Genomic DNA, 5,564 nt, shown 5'->3' with positions numbered 1-5,564 from the left:
AATATACTCAAAACCAACTAGTCCAAGTAGTCCAGTAATCATACGTGACCAGATTTTATATTACTGTACAATTTGTGCATTGTGACTCATTTAGGAAGATTATTTGGCTATATTTTCGTAATTTGGCCCTGACCTAGATGGCTGTACTGTTCTATAACTTGTACTCTGTCCAGGATGGTAAAATACATCAGCTGCAAAGTGATATTAATGCATTTACTGGAGTGTTTTTTATCCTGTGGGACCACAAGCCCGTTGCTAGCCTGGGATTCTAGCTTGCACCAGAGTGAACTCTGAACAGTCTGTTGATAAGGTGGTAATTTCTTTATTTTTCTCCTATAACTAAAATATCTTCCTTAATTTTAAAATAGCAGTGATTTGAAGGTGCTGCGATGTTTGTAATGCGGATCTTGAGGGTTGGCAATTTTTCAGGCTGAAGGAGGAAGGACCATTAAATTGTTTGGACATCACTGCTAGTAAACAAAGGCATCTATTCTCAAAAGCTCTGAGCAAGTACTAAGTGTACTGCATAAGCAAAATGCCCAAGTCTCTTTCAGGAGATAACAGCAGTAAATGTAATCTGCTGTGTCTAAAAGCAAATGCAACGTTTCCTTCCTCTGGTTGTTTGTGAGAATTGGATTATCTGCAGTTTTGTTGTCATAGATTGCATGTGTCTGTTCTTGCAGGCACCCCAAGCTGAGATGAGCTTACTCTTGTGTCAGCTGCAGATTGTGAGATCCCTAATGAATGCTGTACTACTCAAGCTTGGTCCTAGAAGGGCACTGTATGATGCAGTGGGACACTCCCTTTTACCTTTTCTTGAGAATTACAATTTGTGCTGACCGTAAGTCAACTAGAAAATGGTTAGGTGAACATATAAGAAATAGGAACAGGGGTAACTACTACAGAGTTTTTGTGAGATGGTACTTTTCTGGGCAGCTTCATTCTTGAGATACTTTACGTATTCTTCATAGAAAGCTTTAGGAATGCTTTTAAGGGGAGTGACCCCATTTGGGCTTTGTACTCATTGACTGCTTGAGGTCATATGGAAACAGGCTAGTGTTAACTGAAGGAAAGGTGGTATCTTCCTTTTAGGAATGCCTTGAAAAGCATCAGTAGCTGTACTTGGGTGCAGCTAATAATATGGAGACATTTAAAGATTTTGAGATCAGTATTAAATATTGTTAAGAAGGAACATGAGAAGGGATGGTGGTGTATTTTCATTACAGTACTTCGAAAATCTTAATGTCTTTTATGTGGAATCACATGTCACTTATTAACATCTGTTCAGATTTTTAAAACATAATGCATAAAAAAACAGTGTTAAACAGTGAATAGTACAATGCCTTGTTTTTTCCACTGCAGGAGGCCTGTGAGCTGTTTCTGCATCAGAATTATAAAAATGTCAATACGAGCTTTCTGAATGATGGGAAGTAGGTTGCTTTCTCACAGCAGGTCCTGAAGGAAGACCAAAGTGTCCATCCTGCATTGATCTGCAAAAAAGTGTAAAAATCTGTTAGATATCATTAGTGTGACTAGGTGTGGTGCTGTATTAGAGGATTAGAAGTATATCTCTGATAAATGTCCTGATGTAGCTGGTGTTCAGCTTCTTTTCATGAGGTGAGTTTAAGGAGTATAGATAATAAAAGAGTTGTTTGAGTGAAAATTGTGCAAAAAGGCAAGGCAGCTTCTTTAAGTCTACTGTTGCTCGTCAGTGGGATATTTTGTTTGGTTGCTTTTCTTTTACACGTTTCCATTGTCAAAACTTTACTGCTGAGGGAAAAGGAAGAGACACAAGCTCAAAGAAGATACTGCCGAGAAGACTGTAGATAGTATAACCTGAATACAAGGGATTTCAGATGATGGATCACTTTCATGACCCTTTTATAGCAGATAACCATTTTTTTCTTCATACACCTCACGTTGTTAATAGGGCTCTGGGTGTTGCATCTTGTTGTCTGCTATTTTCATCTATATTAAGAAAGGTTCCTCCAAACTAGAGAAAGAGTGAGGAAAACATGTCTTCTCTTCTGAATTGACTTTAATTCTAATTTGGCAATCTCTTCTTTGACAGCTTTTGGAAACACTACTGGTAAAAAAAAAAAAAAAAAAAAAAGTAAGTAAAAAAAGAAGTTTACTGAATAATTCAGTCTTAAGAGTGAATTGAGCTTGAGAATTGTTGAATTCCCAAGTCTGTGGTCTGTGGTTTATGTTATTGACTGCTCACATGGATTTAAAGTTCTGTCTCTGCAGTCAGTGGTTTTTATCTCCCATTTTGGATGCTGCAGTTCTGTCTGGCTTTCTATCCCTTGATGCGAGCTCTCTGATCTTGCAAATAAACATATGAAGAACTGTTGAAGGACTTTCCTGCTACTGAGGGGAGTCACAGCGAGCCTGATATGCTGAGCTCCTTTCCAGCTGCAGTTCTGCATAAATCTATGCAACTGTAAATCAGAATTTGACCCGGGACCTAAATGTGGACGAGAGTCCAGTGAAAGCTGATAGAGTCAGTATGCTGAGTATGAAGACACACTTTCTGATTTATAGGGTCTGAAGCATTTTTTTTCCCCTTTTCTTTGAGGTATTATTTATGGATATTTAAAGATAAAAACTTGATATCAAAAAGAAGCTGCTGAAAGTGGAGTGCCTTGTTCACTGCAGAAACACCCATGCAGTCTCTTGTTTATATTAATATGCTGATGGGAGCCAGACAATAACAAGACAGGAGTTGGTTCTGCACTTGATGCATCTACAGTCAATAAGTAACAAAAAAAAGGCTTTATATCATTTGTAAATGCATAAAAAATAGAGCCCATTCTGTGCAAGGTGGAATGATGATATCTTATCATCATGTCACTGAAAGCAGCTTGTCTAGAAGAAAAAAATTATGTGAGTCTAAGCTAATAATATTCAGGACTGTATATAAAACCTCGATCAGGCACAGGAAGCTTTAAAGCCACTGAACAAAGTAAATGTTATTATCTCTAAAGCATTTTTTTTCCAGTTCAAGTAGCAGAATGATCTGGGACAAAAATGAGTCTCAAAATTGGTACTATACCATCTAGTAAGACCTTTATATAATTAAATCCTATTGATGGTCTCACTCAGTGGTATAGTTCAGATGAGTTAATATATAAGAGCTGAACCATAATGTGGACTGCAGGAAAGCTCTGCTAATGTATTTCCACTCTGCTGCTTACAGCTACATGTTACTATTTCTTACCAAAAGAAGGAATAATTTCTTTTTGTCATTATGTGGTTTATAGCTTGATGAATTTGTAAGAGAATTTTTAAGAGAATCAGGATTGAAGCACATGCATGTACATTGCTTCAAGCTTGAGAATACTTCTGGTTTTAATTAAATGGGACAATCCATGTCCTTACAGTTAGATGCTTCTCAAGTATCTCTTGGATTCAGGTCAGCCCACAGTAATGCTCTGGTACTCCCTGTGTGAGTAAAGATGGCAGAATCCTTTTCTCACATCCCTGGATAAAGATGAAAAACTTTCTTCTAAAACTACTCAGCTTTTGTAACAGTTGACTTGGTCAAAGCCTTTTTATTAAGAAAACAAATGACAGAAATTATATTGTTGATTTTCCTCTTCTTTGGTGCTTGATTCACTTGAAGAAGGAGATGAAGGAGTCTGAGTTGAACGTGATGGTTTGGCCACGGTGTAACTTGTGGTGCCTCAGTGCAATGGCTGCTGGCCTCCTTTTCCTCTGCAAATCACAGGACCCTGGGTTTGGCATAAATCTGCATACAATGGTAAGACTTTTATAGGTCGTTTGGACTCTCCCTTCTCAACAGACTAATAACTAACTTCTTTCTTCTATTGTAGCTGAAACATTGGGTGAATAAATGAGCTGTGCTGTGTGAAATAATTTTGGGGGAAAACCAGGTAATCTGTTTATTTGGCACAGGCATAACTTGAAGTTATCACTGAGGCCCCATGTGTAAATGAGTTCCTTTGAGATTTACTGGCAACACAGTGATAAACACTTTGATCACAGGAGTGGTGGTTTTTTGTTTTGGTTTTGGTTTTTTTTTTTTGTTGTTGTTGGTTTTTTTTTTTAATATATATCTGTAATGCTGAGGCAATTTGCTCTCTGCAGTTTGCTTTATTGACTGTAATAATTACAACCTATATCTTAGGACAGTTTTTCTTCCATCCTTTCCATTCCTTCTATTCCCCAAACAGTTAAGAGCTATTTTTCCTTCTCTGAGGATGTTCTGATGAAGCTGATGCTATGTGGTAGGTCCTAACCACCTGCTTTACTTGCTCATGTGAATGCTTTCTTGAGTCATACTCCCAAAATATATTGTTGCTGAAATCTAGGGAAGACTGGCAATTGCTGGCAGTTGAAATTTCTTATTATACCAGAGTCTATGTTAAAAATAAACTCCTACAAATGATCAGTGTCTGGAAAACGTGTTGTTTGCTAAGAAACAGAGTGTGGCAAGCACCTGAGTTTGCTGTGTGAAAGGGTTTTCTTCTGCTATTAACTGCTACAGGAAGAAAAATCCACAGTAGACCACTACACAGGAAACTGAGATTCATAGGTTAGGACTTTTTTGTTGTTCAATATTGGAGCTGTTAACAGCAATGTTCCCCATCCTATGTCAGCTACTGTTAGCTTTAGGAGCCCCAGACACTGTTCTTTAGGCACTGTGAATTTTCATCTCTTTTCAACTGAGTAATATCTTTTCAGCCAGGAGGGTTAAGATTGCTCTATCAAGACGGGGGGCACTCATTACAAATGAGTAATTTTTACTCATAAAGTTGGGTAAAAGCAAAGTAATATGTAAGCGTGTCTGTATGTGATTATATTTGGTGCAATAGGAACATTTCAGTAGATTGCAGAAGTCAGTTCTGAGATTTCTTTTGTCTGTGTGTAATCTGGGGATTTAAGTTCAAGATGAATCTGATCTAGTCCTCTGGAGCATAGGTTTCCATTCCTAAATAACAACTCAAAGCTGACCAACAAACCACTCACCGTTTCAAACTCCAGTTGTAAATGGAGAGCATTTAGTGAGTAGCTGGAACTTACTTCATTTCCCTCAGAAACAAATTTATTTCATTCCCATCTACTCTGAACTCTCCTGGTGTACTCCTTTGGTATTACACTTCTGCATTGAAAGAAGAAGTTTCTCCCTCTGAATCAGACAGTGGTATTCTTATCGTATTTTCTATTTTGCTTTTACTTCAAAAATACAAAATTATTAAATCAGACATTTCAGTGTGTACTTTATCACAGAACAAATGTGAGCAAAGTAGGGAATGTGAGATATGATTTTTTATTGGTAGTTCTGCTCACTGAACTGCCAAAGGTGACTTAAATTTCTCTCCTTTACTTAACAAAGAGATTATTGGTAATAATTTCAATTTTTCTTGGAAGACATGCCAAATATCAGGGGTATGGAAACTTAATCTTATTAGTGTGAGCAGCTAGACGTTTTAATGATATTAATCAAAAGGATCTTTGAACTTTTTCTTCTGTCCAACAACTTGATACTCATAAACCAAGGACAAATTCTCCTAAGATGTAAGCACCGTGTTTTTTTCCAA

This window comes from Heliangelus exortis, chromosome 18, assembly GCF_036169615.1.
Source record: "Heliangelus exortis chromosome 18, bHelExo1.hap1, whole genome shotgun sequence".
NCBI classification, from domain to species: domain Eukaryota; kingdom Metazoa; phylum Chordata; class Aves; order Apodiformes; family Trochilidae; genus Heliangelus; species Heliangelus exortis.
Note: the sequence above shows the minus strand (reverse complement) of the source record.